The 17,024-nt window shown below is 38.6% G+C and overlaps 1 protein-coding gene across 50 annotated transcripts in view; it reads left to right on the forward strand.

Annotated features, from left to right (window-relative positions):
• Map2 (microtubule-associated protein 2) overlaps window positions 1-17,024 on the forward strand; it is a 258,569-nt gene that overhangs the window by 119,382 nt on the left and 122,163 nt on the right. For 28 of the 50 annotated variants that reach the window (XM_017596291.3, XM_017596297.3, XM_008767200.4 and 25 more), the window contains exons 1-2: window positions 10,324-10,818; window positions 11,080-11,144. The gene's annotated coding sequence lies outside the window, so the exon portion shown is untranslated. Of the gene's footprint in view, window positions 1-10,323; window positions 10,819-11,079; window positions 11,145-17,024 lie in introns of those variants that run through there. The other 22 variants (XM_063266724.1, XM_063266731.1, XM_063266715.1 and 19 more) reach the window with 1 other exon arrangement.

Consider the following 17,024-nt stretch of genomic DNA (forward strand, 5'->3'; position numbering starts at 1 on the left):
TTCCAGAGATAATGCTTTACCTCTAAAGCAAAGCATGAGCATGCACATGATCCTGGATATTGTAGTTTGGAGTTGAGCATATGGCCCAAGGCTCCAATCAACATGTATTTACTTATCCTCGGCATTTGTAATTTAAAATGATGGAACATCATTTGCCTTTTTCATCTGAAACATTGGAGTCACAAAGGGACCCCCAACTGCATGTATCTGCCTTGAGCTTAGGAGAACAGAAGCCGGAGTGATTCTAGATCATGTCGGTTACCAGAACACTGAAGAATTTTTTACTTGACTCCTACATATCCCTAACCATAGAACAGATTAAATATTTTGAGAGGAGATTTTTATCATTTAATAAAACAGTAAATAATAAATGGTAATTGGTTACAACCCTAGAAAATTAAGTCCAAGTATTTAACAAATTGTTTTAGACATTAAATTGGTCCATAGCTGCCAGGTTAATCATGTTATGCATATTACTGGTAAGAACTCGTCTATCCTCAGAACTTTCAACATAAAGACTGGTATCCCAGTCAGTAGTCTCTGCAAGGTCTTTAACCATTTCTTGCTATGGGAATCGTGTAGATTACATGTAGAATATCTGAGGGAGTATAGTAGTGGAACGTAGTTATAGAAGCACATGAGCTGACTGCATCTTAATTCATCAGTAATTCCATCTACCTGTCTCCCGATTTCCTCATCTATTACATAGATGTAACAGTAGTGACCAGATCACAGAGTTGTTTCAAGTTAATTAATTTTTAGTGGCTCCAAATTGCCTTGTGGCTAGTTCTTATAAAGCCCTTTGTAAAGTTTCACACTATTCTTCATGGAGACCCATTTGCAATCCACTCTCTTTGGGAATTAAAGGTTGCATTGCTACTGTTTCTCCATCTCACCCCCCCCAAATAATTCTCGAGCTCTTAGCGACATCCTCAGATCTCCCTAAGAGGAAATTAAGCACAGTGCTGGGATTTCCCTCACTGGAGTTATCTCTCACTTGATCAAACCCAATCTACATCAACATCCATCTGGATATGTCCCCATGGGCACCAAGGCTGTGCTTCTTGCAAATCCCACATGGAAGGTTGTGTTCCTCCACTTTGATAAAACTCTGACGGATCAAGTCGTGTTGCACATCCATCTTCATAATTTTGCATAAATAAGTTTCTGTGACTACTGTTCATAGTATGAGGCTGAAAACACTGAGTGATAAAACTGGCAGGAGTGGATAGAGAGAGTAGGGGTTCTATGACTATAGTCATAGGTTCTTTTAAAAGCATATGTCATAAATAGAGCTCTGGAGTCTTGGTACTCTGACCTTTCTCCACTGTCACCGTGAAATGAAGGTCAGGCTTATCATCAAATTTTCCCTTGTTTGGTCTGCCTCTCCTAGAGTTTATCTATTATAACTGATTGAAGTTAATACTGAAAAGGTAGTGAGGAAAGAACAATGCGTAGAAAAATAAGTAGAACCTCAAAAAACGCTGTGACCCTTAAGAATAAATTTCTCATTTTAAAAGAACCTTCAACTGAGGAATATATTGACAGAATTCACTACCTCTTCATAGAAATTCATATTCACATAAATTATGATGCCAAGGCATAGGATTTGAAATCCCTGAGAGTTTCCCATAAGAGGCAGACATCTTTACATTTGTTTGAAGAAAGATCTTACCCTGTTTACTTTGTTTATCAACTGTAGTCCATGAACTCGTGGCACCAGAATCGCCTAATGGTTAAAAAGTACACCAGACAGGTGAGCCTCTTCTGGACTCCTCAATGAAATCCCACAGAGCTGAGGCACAGACTCTGGTTTTAGTGCATCTCTATTGAGTCAGATAAAACGATGCTATGAACCCTGTCTACAGCTCCACACTGTCCCCTTCAGGTGGGCTAGGGATGCATGCCCAGGCCTTACTTTACAGTCTGCTGTTGTTCTGAACTAAGGGTGCAAAGACTTGAGTGTGGTACAGTTCACATATTTTTGCCTAATGGTCATAGACACATGAAAGTCTGTTTTGCTTTTTTTCTTTTAAAGTCCTTTTTATCTCTGATCACAGCTTCCTTCGTCCTCCCCCAACAGACAGGACCTCATTGTGCATGTTGGTGTGTATCTTTCCTCGCAACCCATGTCATTGTGTTTATACCTTCCTGCCTGCTCCCTGCTTCTAAGCTTGTAACAGTTGCCAGTCTCCAGGACTCCTTCAATCCTCTTTGAGTTGTCAGGGCTGCTTGCTGTGGGTCCTTCAGTTGTCTCCAGCTCCTGCCAATGTAGTCACCATAATCTGCTTTAGGCAGACTCGCCACTTGCTGTTTCACTGTGAAGGCCTTGTGCATGCTCTCACCTTGTAATCTCTTAATAAACCTGGGCTTTGAAGACATGCTCACTGATGGAGTTTTCAAGCTTGCTGGGAAACAAGTATTCAAGAAAACCACTATTCAGTGAGAAATGACCTTAAATTATGTTATGGAGCGAATTGTATCTGGGTTTCCTTCAATCATGTTACTCAAGCCATGGTTTAGGAGTCTTTAAAAATATTCTTATGGACTTTTGATCCAAATGTTGATTTTCTTTTATTCACATTTGACATGTAATTATACTGCCTTTCTCTCTGGAGCCATTAGCATTTTGCAAATTAACCTAAGTTACTAAGAAAGTACAACAGACAGTAACAAATCTGCCTTTACTAATACAAAACTTGTACCTCTTGCTAGAAGTCATATGTCACAATGAAATATCCACTCAATTCATAGCTCACTGTGATGGATTCTGAAGTATTGGTTTCAGGGGCTCAAGAATAAAATACTGTGCTTGAACCAACTCTTATCTAGTACAGATATCAGGAAAGAAAATCACTTTAACTGAGTGTGTGTGTCTCCGTGTTTTTCATCCTACCTGTGATAGAAACTTATTCACTTGACTTCCAAGCCATAGGGATACGAACGGTGACATTCTCTCTTTCCATGATAATCCTCATGGTAGGGCTAAGTTAATTTATGCTGTTGAAGAGAGAACGAAAACCATTAGCATATCATCAATATATGTGCATCCAAAGTAGAGGGCCCACCATCCACATAAAATATCCTGTCAAGACTCGCTGAATCTAGCAAATTCTGGACGAATGATGGGGGCAGGTGTTTGGCAAATATTGATGCTATACAAGATTTATAATGCTGTGTCGAAGGAAGCGTACAACTTCCTTTGAACTGTGTCTGTTTAAAAGATCCAGCTGGGCATCCAGAAATGCCAGCCACTGAATATGATCTTTCAGGTGGCTCAGGCTGTTTCACCTGTCAGCCTGCTGAACTGGTTTATAAATGAAGCTCTGTGTGCTTGCCGAGCATCTGCCTATCCAGTTCTTTCCTACAGACCTCGTTTGCTCGCTCTTTATGTTCTGGTCCGAGGACTTTAACTCTACTAACAGTGACACTCAGAGTAGGATGCAGTACTTCTGGGCTCTTTGAACATCTTACACACACACACACACACACACACACACACACACCACTTAATTTTTTCTGTTATTTCCCTTTTATTCTCCTTAACCCCCCTTTTAACTGAATATCATGCAAATTTCTCAATATTTTCATTTTTGCCTTGTTTGTACATTTCAGTTTTAATTTTCTTTTAAAAATATAAATTATTCTTTGACAATTTCATATATACATGTAATCTATCTCTCTATTTTATTTCCTGTATATGCATTTCATCTGTATACACATATACACACACACGCATATATATGTATATATAAAACATGTGTGATGTATGCAGTTGTACATGAACATGTATATGTGTGTACATGTATGTATGTATGATGTCTGGTGTCTTCCTTGATTTCCATTCTAATTACACACAGACTCTCACTGAACCCAGAGACTGCTTGTACCAGCTAGTCTACATAGCCAGCTTGCCCCGTGATCCCGATTTTTTGCTCTGAGTGCTGAGATTACAGGTGAACACTGTGCCTGCCAGGCTTTCACTTGTGTTCCGAGAATCAATCTCCATTCCATACTCTTGAGCAGCAAGTATCGAATCCACAAAGCTCTCGCTGAAGCCTATCCATGCATTTCTCTCTCTTTACAAAAAAAAAATTGACATGAATCAGTATCGGACTGTATGTTTGTATACTATGTGTGTGCTGGGTGCCCGTGGAAGACAGAGGAAGAGGGAATTGGATGCCCTGGGACTGGAGTTATAGATAGAGCCATCATGTGGGTCCTGGACCTCAAACTCATCCTATGGAAATGCAGCCAGTGCTCTTAACCACTGAGTCATACATCCAGCCCTGCATGGCTGTATTAGCCCTGGCCTAATCAACAAATCATGCAATTATTGAATACAAGACAAGAAGATTATAAATGGCTTTTGTACTTTAAAAAGCCTGACCCCTGAAGCATGGTGAGCTTTCTTATATGTATTCACGGGATTTTGGTACTTTAGTAGGAAGTACCTTTAGCCTGGACATGTGATCCCTTCCCCTCTTTCTCTTGATTTCTTTAGTTTCTATCTTGAAAAATTATAAATTCAATACTAAAGAACAATGGCTATGATTATACATTTTTGCACACTTCTCGTATTTTTCCCCATATCAACATCCCCAATTTAATTATCGCACACTAATTTTAAAAGCATCTCTCCGATATTATAGAATATAAAATTATTGAGAATATGAAATCTCAACTAGTATGAAACTATAGCCATGTGCTGGCTAGTCTTAGGTAAGCTTCATACAAGCTAAAGTCACCTAGAAAGAATGAGCACTGTTGAGAAAGCCTCCATCAGATTGGCTTGTGGGCATGTTTGTGGTCTATTTGATTGATTGATGATGAAAGAGGGAGGGCCTCGCCCACTCTGGGTGGGGCCACCCTCAGACTGGTGATCCTGGATATTAGAAGACAGGCAGATGAGCAAGCCATGAAGAACAAACCAGGAAGCAGCAACAATATTTCTCTGTGGCAGTGGTTCTCAGCCTGTGTCAAAATCCCTTTGGCAAACCTCTATCTACAAAACTATTTACATTATGATTCATAACAGTGGCAAAATTACAGTTGTGAAGTAGCAAGAAAAATAATTTTATGGGTGAGGGTCACCACAATCTGAGGAATTATATTATAGGGTCTCAGCATTAGGAAGGTTGAGAACCACTGCTATATGGCCTCTGTGTAAGTTCCTGCACCCTGAGTTCCTTTGATGATAATGGACTAGAAGCTTCGAGATGAAATAAATGTTTTCCTCCCCGAATTGATTTTGGTCATGATGTTTTATCACAGCATTAGAAACATTAACTAAGACAACCTATAACTTTCATGCATTTAAAAATTATTCATTAAATAAATATATGTTATTAGCTATATGCTATATGTGCTATGAAACTTATTAACTCTCAACAAATACAGTGTGGTGTGTGCAGATTTTTTTTCTTTTGTGTGATGCTAGGGCTTGGGTCACACCAGTGAAAGACAACCCCATGATCAATAAATACACTTGGAATCCAGACATGTTATCAATTTCCAGAATGTTTTCAGAATAGTCCGTTTATGAAGTCAAAGAATGCCTCGTTCAGATGAAATGGTGACCTCGCAGGGAATGCTACCTCTTCAGTTGTGTGTGCTCAGTAAGTCGGTGTGGCAAGGACTCAGAAGCTAAAGAATTTTCCTCAAAGCTTAGAAAGCAGTAAGCAACAAAAGTCCTCTAGTGGTTTTCAAAAAGAAATCAGGAATTTAGGTCTAATGTCATGTACTATTTAATTTTGCACCGTGTGGCTTTGGAGCAGTTGAGTATGGACAATCATTCACATTTCTGTTGGATTGCAATGACTCATGAGTGGAGACATTTGATAAGAAGGAAGGTTCATTTCCTATATCCCTCAAGATCATCCAAGAAATTCATGAGATGTGAAGAAGACTGTACTTGACTCACTACTAAATGAAAATTTAGTTGGTTAAAATTTTTCTACATTAATTTTTCTCCAGGACTTGTTCATTTTTCTTGCAAAGATGATTTTTCTATGGCATGACTGTAGCTCTGGGGATAAAGAAACTAGGCTACCCTATTTTGTAAGTTACTGAGCAATGGAGGTAGATTTAGTAGTTGAAACTAAAGATTCACAAGCAGATAAGAAAAAGCAAAAAGAACCAGTGTAATTAAAAATGAACAAACAAACAAAAATCCCTGAAACATAACAAGTGTATTAAAGTGGTCATCAATGCACCAAGGATGAAAGCCCAATACACATATTTTAAAGTTATTTAAGACCAAATGAAAGGAACACACCACAAGTGTTTGGTTCATTACTTCTGAAACTGTTTGAGCTGAGAGTGAAGATTTTTGGAGAAGAAACTCATATTTCTGAATTTTAATATTCAACCCAATTAATGCAACTTAAATAATACTTATGTAATGAACATTTATTATGTATTTTTTGTTACCACATTTAGTCCTATGTACTTGAGATATTAGTGAATAAAGCAGGCAGGCTTCTGTCTTCATGAAGTTTACAAGTAGATTGAGGCAGACAGAAATAATAAACAGCAAGTAAATAGTATGTTATAGGAGAATTTGGTAGGTATTATTCAAAGTAGGACAAAGGACACTGGAAACAATATATATATATATATATATATATATATATTTGTGTCCGTATACACACACACACACACACATTGTGGAGAAAGGCATATCTGAGGAAATATTGGGAAGAGGATAAGAGGATGGAGGTATTTCCACAAAAGTCTGTTACCCTAGTTTTAAATGCAAATTCTTTTATCTGATACAGAATATGTATTTTGTAAAGTGACATTGATAGGATGTTTTCTGATTCTGCTCTTAACACTGCCCATGGTATTGGACGGTACTTAAGGAGGCACTACAATGAGGACAGCAACTGTCTTTGGATATTAGTTTTATGACTCTTGTCTATACTTATTAGGTACAGATAATTTTGAGCAAGATGTCTAAAAACAAGTAGGCCACAAATTACCAGACAGCAAAACTTCTTAAAACAACATGATATTTATTTCAATATATATCAAGCATAGACCTTATGTTATCTATAATCTTGCTGTTGTAACCTCTGAAAATGGTTTTCTATTCCCTTGGTCCAGAATGCCTTACAAAATCATGCAAATCAAGAGGTTCAAATTGCCAAGTTCACTCTCTGGACATCCTGAAATGCCACAGGCCATCAAGGGTATGCTTATCAGAAAAACCACTAAGTACTAGAAAGATGTCACTTCAAAGATCAAACGAGTCATTTCTGGATATGAATGTAGATTGGTGTACCCAGGTTGAACATTAGGGTTCAGGCTTGGGGTTGAGGGTCCAAAAACAATACTAAATCTTTGGTGTTTATGTGTAAAAATGCTGAGAGTGCTGATCACGGGGGTTTGGACATGCATTCTCTAGTCACTGAGTCACCAAATGAACAAAGCACCTAAAATTGAACTTCCAGAGCTCATGGTTGGATCAACCTACATGTGTAATCCCTCCCCTTGCCATATGTGATCTAAAGTATTTTCAAAGTATTTTTGTCCTAACATAACCTTCATTAACTATATAATAATTTCTTAATTTAAAATTTCAAATGTAGTATATTTTAATACCAACAGAAGACAATCCTGCTCTTTCTGGTCATTTAAGAACTTGTGGCCTCTTGCTAAGTGCTTTGCAGAATTCAAAGGGAATAGGAGAAAATCCATATTTTAAATAAGCGTAAATTATACAGTAGAAATCAAAATACTGATGTTATGGAAATGTAAGTAAAATATGCTATTCACATACAATGCTTAGTATAAACAATAGGGAAAGCAATATGGACCACAAAGATGACTTTTCTTGTCTTTGAATTAATTCATCTGAATTAAAACATCTAAATAATGTTATTTTCACATTGACCAATTAAAAATCTTTTCCGTATATAAGAATTGTATAGATATCATTCTCATTACAGCCTCACTGCTCCACTCCTCCTCCTCCCGTGTTTTATACCACTCCCGTTCAAACTCATGACCTTTTCTTCTTTAATTGTTATTGTATCAGGAGGGAGAGAGGAAGGGAGGCAGGGAGGGAGAGAGAGAGAGAGAGAGAATTGACTACTATCCAGTTTAGGACTAGCTACTTGGGATTGGGCAACCAACCAGGGGATCATCCCTAGAGAAAAATTATGCTCCCTCTCTCAGCCATCATTAGTTGTCTGTAGCCCTTTATCTAGGGCCTCAGGAAATTTACCCCAGCCATACTGGCATGCCATCCGGTACCATTATTAGACACATCTTGTTGAGGAAACCATACTTTTAAGACCTCAGGCATTCAGCTGCTTTGTCCTATCCAGGAGGAGGAGATCATATAACACTATAACTCAGCAGGTCATCTGGCAATGACAGTCTTTCTAGCCTCTTCTGGAATGCTCTCCGAGCCTTGGGTAGAGCGTTGCAGGGTAGATTACCAGTTATGACTGGGCACCCCACAGACATTTATTCTCTGTTCTGATCAGCCCTGGATCTTTATGATGCTGCATTCCAATGGGACAGGAAACTCCTTTGAGAATTCCTGAGAACTACACGAATCTATGGGTGTGAGGATAAGGATTTATAATGCAGTTAGAAATTAGATTCATTTAGGGAAATAGCAGGAATAGACTCTCCTCAAGGGTCTATGACTCTCCTGCCGCGGGTAGTTGGCTCGAGCTACACAGTACCAGGCGTTAATTTCTTCCTATTAAGCAGTCCTTAAGTCTAATTAGACAGCTGTTGGTTAGCCCCAAAATAAAAATGTTGTTATTGCACCATTGGGAATATCTTGCCAGGCCAGTCATTTTGTGATTCATAGGCTGTGGAAAATCACCCCTAATATCTCTAGTGAAAAAGATTTTGATTGTCACCTCTCCATCCTTACACACACACACACACACACACACACACACACGTTGGCATGAACACGTGTACACACACACACATACACACAATACACCTGGACTCTCAGTTTTTACCTTCATTGTTTTAGATAACCCCAGGGAGATTTATATCCTCATATCTATGAGAAAGCTGGTAACTCTGGCTCAATTTGATATTCCACTTTCATAGTTGTAAAAACACCAATGCCAATAATGTCAGGAGTCCCAGACCCCAGTGGTTAGGCTGGTTAAACAAGATAGATCTGCGAAAGGCAGTTGATCCATCTGATTATCAGACTGCCAAGAGAAGAAATATTGTTGATGTGATCACCCAAGGAAACCAGGCTGATGCCTCTATGTGGAAATTTGGACGCAGGCCTCGGGACTCAGCCTTCTCCTCTATAAACAAAGGGTGTCCAGGGTGAGGCTGGGCGATTTCTGAGGATGCAGATATGGATTAGATCAATCCCATAGAAATGAAAATTTTTTGAATATTTATGAAAGCAAAATTAGCTCATGATCAAAAATGGGGAGAAACATGGCAGAAGGAAATGAAAATCCATCTTAATTGAACCGAAAGCACAACATAAATCTGTCAAGAGAGAGAGTTTTCTAGAAGGAGAAGAAGGAACTGTATTCTTTTGTCTCCAGATTTTCTCCAGTGTACTCTTGTTCTCTCTTCCTGGCATCTCCCCCCTCCCTCCAGCCCCCACCCCCTTACTTTTTGTTTCCGGTTACCATGGTGATACTTCCTCTCAGCAACCTTCTTTGCAGCTGGCCCTTTTGATACACAGAGAATTTACTCCATTTATTGGTTCAGGGTTCTGACAATGCTTTACCAATTCATTTACTACCATTTTGCCCAGGATGATACAGGAGAAGAATTATTCTACAGTTAAGTCCCCTACATAAAGTGCCCTGGATGACAGGGATATTCAATTGTTAATTTCAGTTGCTAACATAAAGCAGAGACAGATTGTGCCAAACACTGAATTCCCTGTAATGGCCTTCACCTCAGGGACTGCAAAGTCCTAGCCCTCACACTGGTTGCCACCTCCTTTTGTATGGAACCAGAATAAAATGATTGCGCACAGATATCACATGGCTAGCTTAAAGAGAAACAGTGCCAAGCATGTATTTATATTTACAAAGGCTTTGAATTTTCCATAGGAAAATACATACTAGTATATGCATTTCTTTAATAAATACCTTATTTGGGACATAAATAACAATATATGAGAGTTTTAAAATATTGTTTTCATCTGTCAATGACAAAACCTCAAGGAATATTTAGTACCCTTCATATAGATAATAAAAATTCCAATTAATGATCTTTTACTTATCCAGTTTTTTATAGCTTAATTTGCCTGTAATCCTATATTCCTAAAATGGGTCTCTCTAAGCCTGCCCCGCCCCCCCCGTGTGTGTGTGTGTGTGTGTGTGTGTGTGTGTGTGTGTGTGTGTGTGTAACACAAAGGAGACCAGATGATGACATTCATAGGCTTATAGACTCGAGTCCTGGGGACACATTTGGATGGAGGCAATTAAAATGCCTGTCAGGCATTTGGTACCAGAAGTCCCCGTGGCAAACCGCTAAATCCTAAGCCAGAGGCAGCATCCTTTTGTCAGTGAATGATGGCGGAGCTGAGGGGCTTGTCATCATTCTCGAAAATTCTAAGCCTAGTGAGCTCTCTCTCCCTCTCCTACTTGCCTTATTTTCCTTTCAGCCACTGCGGGGACGTTTTCTAATTTGCAGCTTCCCTTTCCCCCCCCCCCCCCCCCGGCACACACAGACAGGAGCTGGTGGCTTTCAGACTGCGTCTGTCTGGAGCTAGAGACACAGAGCACAGGGAGTGTTCTTGAAGGAGGGTTCTGCAGCAGCTCTTCCAGACCCGATTCAAGGGGCATTGCTGCATATCTACCGGTAATGCTTTCGGGCTTTTATAATTTATTTTATTTTTAATCCACTTCTTCAAAGGATCTGCTTTATGTGGCCGGGGATTACTGTGTTTTAAATACGTTATTGAGCTTAAAATCCAAGTGCTGCATTTGTTGTGCTTCAGACTCCGAGGCGTAAATTTATTATCCGGCTATAAAGGATGAATGGACTCATTGGTGAGTTATGATTTTTGATATTTATCTGACAAATCTATACGTATATATGCGTTTTCTTTTGTTTCTCTAGATTCTTCAGCGGGGCTCTAACAGAGGGAGCGCTGATTGGGAAGCATTCAGTCAGGAAATTAAAAGGTACTGCATGATTTATTTGGATGTTTAAATGAAGGGAAATTGAGAAAGAACTGGAATGCTTTTATTTAGGTTTTTCCCTCCTGGTTGGTCTTTTATCCCAGAGTGGATCGTCTGATCTTTGTCTATAAGATGTAGGAGTTCTTATGCAGATTTCACCATCAGACAAGGCTATTTTGCATAGAAAGTAGCTATAAAATATATGCCTTTTGTGTATGTTGCAAAGTATTAAGAAATATCAGCATACCTAGCTCATCTGTAATGTTTGGATTTTTGTCATTGTGACAGTTAACAAAATGTCTGAAATATGTGTATCACAAAGAAAATATTTTTTGAACTTAAGAGAGATATAATAAAAATTGTTTTATCTGAAGGTTTCATATCGGTCCATGCTTCTTAAAAATATTGTAAGTAAAAGGTTCACCCTTTGTAGATGGGAAGAGCTTTGGAGACCGAAGCCCAGGGATGACTCAGTGTTGTTAAATTTGGTGAATAAAATATTGTCATTTCTTTACAATATCTTTAGTATACAGTAGGAAATATATTTAAAGTCAGAGATGGTTAATTCTTAAAAGAGCCTAGCATCATATGCTTTATTCAGAATTAACAGCATAAAAAAAATCCTCTCTTTTGCTATGAAAGCAGTTGAATCTATTGATCCGGGCCTCATGCCTTACATGAAAAATAATAATTTTAAAACTTAGCATCAGGATGTATATTGATTGGAAAGGACTGTGGTGATTACTGCCTGCTCTTTAATTCTTTAACATAATCTCTGACTTTAACATATATTCTTTCCCACGAATCCTATATAGCAGTCATTTACCTAAAAAAGAAAGAAAGAAAATGGAAGACATTTTCTGCCTTCCTGAGACACGACAAATGCCACCCTTTAAACCTTTACTTGGCATCTCTATAGAATTCTCCTTCAAGACTGTCAGTTCAAAATATTTCATACCAAAGGTTTAGCTTTCCAAAAACTATACTAAAAAAAAAATGGCCGAGACAACCACCATAAGAACGAAAGATCCTAACTGTGTGAGGGTACACTATGAGTCGGAGTATTTACAGCAGCAGTGAAGGGAGACTAGTGCACTGTCCTTGGTTAATTTTCTCTGCAATGTGTATTGACGAGTAAATTTATTCATTCCACAAGCCCTGCTGAAGAGCTGGCTTCTGTGGGTAGTTCCAGTACAAGAAGGGATGCATGAACCTGTCCGCAGGCTTCCAGAGCGTAGGCTGAACCATGCATGATTTTGAACAGGAGAAGGAATATTTTTTAAATAAATTAGTGTGCTCTCCAAAGAGATGCCATGTTATTTCAGGTATGGCATATGTTCTAGAGGACTAGTCTTAAAGACAAGTGAAATGATTATGCATTTTCCTTGTCTCAGAGATTCTTCAGGAGAATTATGTATGTAAGCCTCAAAAAAGACTCATCCCCAACCCTACCCCCTCGCATGCTGTAAAACTATAGATTATTCTTTTTAGAGGCTTCGCTTAGAGTAAATGAAAATACTTTGTTATGTTTGATGCAAATTGTCTATTTCTTATTTTTTTTATCTAACCAAATCCCTGCAGAGCACACACACACACACACACACACACACACACACACACACACACACACATGCATACCGCATGGTATGATTCCTAGCTTTCAGATGTACTCAGAAACTTGTCATATTTATTTTGAGCTTAGGGGTATCTGCTAATTTAAAAAGATGAAATTATCACTGTCCTATTCAACAAGAAGGCTGCAGTGCACTGCCAACATGAACTGCTCAGCTCCATTGCAATTGTCTAGGCATTGAAGAGGTTACGTATGACCACCAAGAGGCCTGAGTCGCCTCCTTCCCCATGACCATTTTGAAATCATCTATGGTGTATGCCGATGGACTTTCTGTAGAACAAACCTGTTTGTTAAAATAGCTGTTAGTGAGTCAAATCCAAACAGGTTTGACTGCTAGAGATGTAAGGCCGGTCCAGTGCCATGGCATGACTAATCAATATTGTCTGAACAGTTGTTAACTCTTTTCCTAAATTTTCTTTCAGTCATATTTTAGCACACAAAATAGTGGCTGAACTACAACAGTTTCTGTTAATATCCATATAATTACTTAATTTGTAAAAGAATAAAATTTGGATGTGTGTGTCCTGTTAATAATTATTGTTTTTAACCATGGTGTTTGAGCCCAGAACTTTTTTGAGCTACATCTCCAGTCCCTAGCTAGAATTATTAGATAAATTATTTTGGTAGAAAAGCAGAGCTATGTGTGAAAATTTCTTAAGATTATATGGAAAATTATTTTTTCTGGATATTAGTTAAAGAGGAAATTTTTTTTCAGTTTCACCAGAAGGAGAGAAAAAGGCAAACTGCAGCCCGGGCTTTGCTTATGGGCACCTCCCACACAATATTCCAGACTCCTCTCTGCTGACTGCACTTTGGGTCTCCTGCCAAGCTTCTACAGTAGCAGAGGGCTAGAGGATTTGATCTCTTGATTTCTCTGTAAGGGCCATACTAGGGATGATATCATATGAGCAAGAGAACACTGAAAACTAGATTACATAAGCAGGGGTGGTGGCTCTAATGAAATCCAAGAATTCAGGTGGCTGAGGCAGGAGGATTGCCAGTTCCAGGTCATAGTGTGTCTAGGACAATAGAACCTGATTTGAAAAGCAAAAATAAAACAGGGTTAGGGGACAGGGATTTTGATTCTGTATTGCTAAGGACTCTGTAAAGAAACTTCTAAAATCATAATAGTTGTGGCAAGTGTAGTTTATTGATGGCTCTTGTGTGTGCTGATTAAAACTATAATTTGTTACTGGCAACTGTCTTCCTGACACCATCTTAAGCTCTTAACACTTGATGTCTGGTTTAACTGTCGCTGCAATCCTCAGACATAGATATAGTCTCCATTTTACAGATGACTGAACTGAGGCTCCGACAGTATAATTTCTGATTCTGGCCTGAAGCCCTCATAGACATTCATAAAGATTAAACATTTCCGGAAGATTCTTTTGTGTGCAGTTATTTTCTTAATACTTTACTTAATATATAATACAAGGCTACAGTATTATCAAAACTATACTTTGCAGATTCTCATTTACATGTATTAGAAGTATGTATCCAAATCATTGCTTCATTCAAGTTCTCATATATTAAATACATATAATACCCATGTTTTCATCTATTTTACATAATATATTTAATTAGAAATCCTTACTTCAAAGAAAGCTGGCAGATCAACACAGAGGTTTTTAAGCATTTCTCTTATCATCGTCATGGAGTTTTGTATGATCTGTATACGAACATTTGAGAATTCAATGGTGAAATACCACAACCCCTATCATATTTTGTAAAGGCTGATGTTTGAAGTCATCACAAAAGTCTCACTAGCTGACATAATGTATACTATTGTGTCGTGGATGTTGGGAAAATATCCAAACTCAAGGACAAGTGACCCCTAAAAATCACCAGAGAACTAACAGATACATGGTTTGTATTTAAGACCCTCTCCTTGTGAAAAAGCAGCTCCTGTAGAATAGTCCCTAAGGTCAGCGGGTGCAGGAAAGCAAGACAGAGAAGCACGTCAATCCTCTTGTCCCATTCCAAAGGTGTCATTTCCTCAGGGGCTTCATTGTATGGAGTATATGGAGGATGAGGCATTAGGGGTGGAATCCAGGAAGGATGGAATTAGTCAAGGAGGAGTCTGCATTGGCAGAGCTTCAAGAAAAGCAAACATTAAAATAAGCAGTGAAGACAATGGCCATGCCTGGGAAGCAGTGAAGGACCTCAGAAGTTCTAGAACGTAGGTCAGATCAAGGAGACTCTTGGAAACAAAGAGGGGAAGGGTATTGGATACTACGATGCTATACCATATGAAATTATTATTCCCCCTTTTGAACTGCAAAATAAAAATGTCATATAGACGGACTTGACAGAGTGGAAGATACTTTTAAAGAACATGTTGAGTTTTTACTTCCTGCTTTGTCTTTGTGTGGTTTCATTCTTTTTCCTTTGGATGATAGTTCTTTTAAACAGAGGATAACCGCCCAAACTATTTTCAGGTTCTTTATCTTGCAGCTCAGTTTAAGACTGTTGAAGTGAGCGTGTTGTACAAAGCATCATTGTCGGTGCTGCCATACAGATAAAAAGGGGTCCAAAGAACATTTGTTGTAGCTATGGAAAAAGATCATGGAAGTGAGAGATGCTTCTGAGCCCCAGATTGCATTCAGATACATCAGCGGGACGACTGTTGGGAGAAGTAAAAGACAGACAGATGACTCAAAAATGCCTTCAAAGTTTAAATTTCATAAAGGACTGACTTAGAGAAATGTGTCTGAGTTCTCTTTTTGTTGAACCTTGCATTTACAGAAGACACAGAGCTAAGGGAGTAGCTCTAAAAGCTAATAAATGCTAAGGGAGTGGAAGAGGGTGTGTTAAAAGATGAAGATGAGTGGGTGGGGCATGGAGGGTTAACCTGAGGGTGCTCTGGGGTAGGAGAGTGCAAGATGGAGAGAGAAAGGTCTGGAGGCTGTGGGTGATGTTACCAAGGAAGCAGTGAGAGCAGAAACAGAGAAAGAGGGTGAGCGGCACCCTCACTGCAGATGCAGACTAAGACAGGAATTGATGATGGGGAAGGAATAATTAGAAGACAAACAAAAGTAACAAAGAAGTGTAGAGTGAATGTGTTAGAAAACAAAATTAATACTTGCATTCCTGAGAATAATTCGGGAATAAAAATTTCAATCTACATATTATAAATCTACATTTTATATCAGAAAAGGAATGATGCTCTCCTATAATCTTAAAATGTATAGGTTGTGGTGAATCCTTGATAAACATTTTATTCCCCTTTCATTTTATTGCATTTATGGAATTGGAACCAGGGGATGCATAATTGAATTTTGTCTTTTTCCATTTATCATTATCTTAAGAACTTTATATTTTCCTCACTTGAATAATTTTCTGACACACAGACATGATTACCTTTATTAACCAATCTTTCCACAACCATCATGACGCTGCAGCAGAATCATTTGTACCCCACCCCTGCAGCTCAAGTGACTTCCAAATGGTGTTACCAAAAACCAAAGTCACATTCCATAATCCTAAATCCTTGACCAGGTATTATATGGAGGTTTCAAAATGTGCCTCTGGTTTGTCCCATGAAACAGTATATGAGCCTCTGTTAATACCAGTAAGTTTGTGGTACACACTTTCATTGTAACACTGCTGTTGATCAATTATACTCACTTTATGGGTGAAGGGACAGAAACCCTGAGGTACATATTCTAGTTCTGAATCTAAGCCATGTTGCAAGCCAGCCAAATTATGTGATAGACACAGGAACTTATAAACAATATGAAAATATGCTTAACAAGCTATGGACTCAGAGGAAAGCAAGATAAAATCAGAGGGAGGCAAGGAAGCAGTATTAGAACTCAGTGGGCTTTGGTGCTTGTTAACATGAGACTATTCAAGAAAAGGGTTAGGCAGATCGAGAGGAATAGCTGCATGTACAAGTAGAAAAAGAATATATAAAAAGGTGCTAATAATATGGGAATCATGACAGAAACAAGTATTTGGGGCTGGGTAGGAAGACATTGCAGATTAGAGTAAAATAAAGTGGGGTGTTTCTTGTCATAAAGAAATGATGTCAAGACTTAGAAATAATGTCTAGACTTTCTTCTAACCTGGAAGGCAAATTCACCCACTCAGACAATTAATATTTTTTGCACTCTAGACTCCATGTTCTTTTCCTGGACTATTCAGTTTCCTTCTAGAGGAAGAAATAGCCAGTGGGCTAACAAGTAAAATTCAAATATTGCTGCCATGGCTACTTTGGAGAGCACAGGTTCTATGAGGGAAAGAAGAGA

Source organism: Rattus norvegicus, chromosome 9 (genome assembly GCF_036323735.1).
Source record: "Rattus norvegicus strain BN/NHsdMcwi chromosome 9, GRCr8, whole genome shotgun sequence".
Taxonomy (NCBI): domain Eukaryota; kingdom Metazoa; phylum Chordata; class Mammalia; order Rodentia; family Muridae; genus Rattus; species Rattus norvegicus.